Genomic DNA, 1,727 nt, shown 5'->3' on the forward strand with positions numbered 1-1,727 from the left:
ATGGCACCTAACAACAACTTACTCATTATGTATGCAGAGAAGCTGCAATATACAAATAAGAATGTGTCATTGGATTGGAGGAAGACTCATTAACAACCTACAATATTGAGATGATGCAACCTTGCTTGCTGAAAACAAAGAGGATGAACAACACTTACTGATGAAAATTAAGGACCACAATCTTCAATGAAAGTTGGACAATAAATAATGAAAACCATAGAACAATTAATGCATTTGTGTTATGGTATTGGAGGTGCATATTAAAAGTACCATAGACCAAAAAAAAGAGCAAACAAATCTGTGTTGGAAGCTAGAATGCTCCTTAGAAGCCAAGATGTCTAGATTTCCTCTCTCATACTTTTGACATATTATTATGTGCAACCAGTCCCTGACAAAGGACATCATGATTAGTAAAATGGAGAATCAGTGAAAAAAAGGAAGACACTCAATAAGATTGTTTGGCACAGTGTTATCAGTAATGTGCTTAACTGCAGCAATGATAATGAAGTTTTAACAGGATCAGTTGCTATGAGCTGATACAGACTCAATGGCACCTAATAACAACAATACACAATTGAATCATCTGGAGAATTTTTCTCAAATGTTGCTCATGATCCACTTGCAAAGGCTGAATTCAGTTTGTTAAAATTATTCAACTATTCCAAGTTAAAATTTATTTTATTTTGGAATTTTGGTTATATTCAATATTAAAAAATAAGTCATCAAATGTAAACAACCAGACTTTCATTTCATTTAAACAATTCTTTCATCTTCTCCTCCATTCTCTTTCTACTACTCATTATTTCCAGGTTGGCATTGAGTGTAAGGAAGATAAAAGTATATTATTTGAGGTTTGAGAGTGACCACCTTGAGGTTTGAGAGAGATCACCTTGATCTGCATTCTGTTCCCTGTTCCTTCCTGGCTTCCATTAGGGTGACTGACTTGCTTTATAAGTGCATGTTGGTCTTACTTTCATGTGTACCTGCTTCTAATGATATTGCCCATTTGTTACCATGGGATAGGTATTGGCATATTTAATAGTTTGTAATATGTCACCCAACATTATACCTACTTAGTTAATTGAAGTTACATGGAAATATTAATAAATCAAGTACTGATTTGGAAGTAGGTGAAACTGCAGTGGAAGTGGATACTCCAGCTGAAGAGTTTCTTCGACCTTCTACCATTCTCTCCAATGTCAGGTCAGGCACATTCAGCATTATCTTCTGCATAAAACCTTTATTCTTCGTCTTTGCTGTCTTTTTCAAACAGTGAGCAAAGGCAATCTGTTGAGACTTCAGGACACCATACACATCATCAATCTGATTCTCCTTCTTCTGTGATTAACAAATAGCTCGGATCCATGTCACTTTATGAGTGATAGTATAACAGTAATGAAAAGCTGAGCCCCAAACCAGTAATGAAAAGCTGAGCTCCAAACCAGGTGAACCTGTTTTAAGTTTGCACTACAGCACAGAAAGAACAATTGTAAGCACAATAAAACTGAACTTTACAGATGAATGGAGTAGTACAGCCTCAAGTTCTAGAGGAAATGGAAGCCATTGCAAATCTGAGGGCCAGGAGGAGCCCTTGATCTCACAAAGCTCAATGCAGCCACCAAAAAGAGATAGTGAAACAAAAGCTCCTGAAGCATCATCTGAAGATAATGTGGCAAAATATCAGGAAGCTATATCTGCAGATCTTCCTTGAAGATGGCGGATCGGGT

General features: G+C 36.5%; 1 pseudogene; it reads left to right on the forward strand.

Moving 5' to 3' along the window:
• LOC102817988 overlaps positions 1-1,727 on the forward strand; it is a 15,661-nt pseudogene that overhangs the window by 9,314 nt on the left and 4,620 nt on the right.

The sequence above is a fragment of the Chrysochloris asiatica genome, unplaced genomic scaffold (assembly GCF_000296735.1).
Source record: "Chrysochloris asiatica unplaced genomic scaffold, ChrAsi1.0 scaffold00371, whole genome shotgun sequence".
Lineage (NCBI taxonomy): Eukaryota > Metazoa > Chordata > Mammalia > Afrosoricida > Chrysochloridae > Chrysochloris > Chrysochloris asiatica.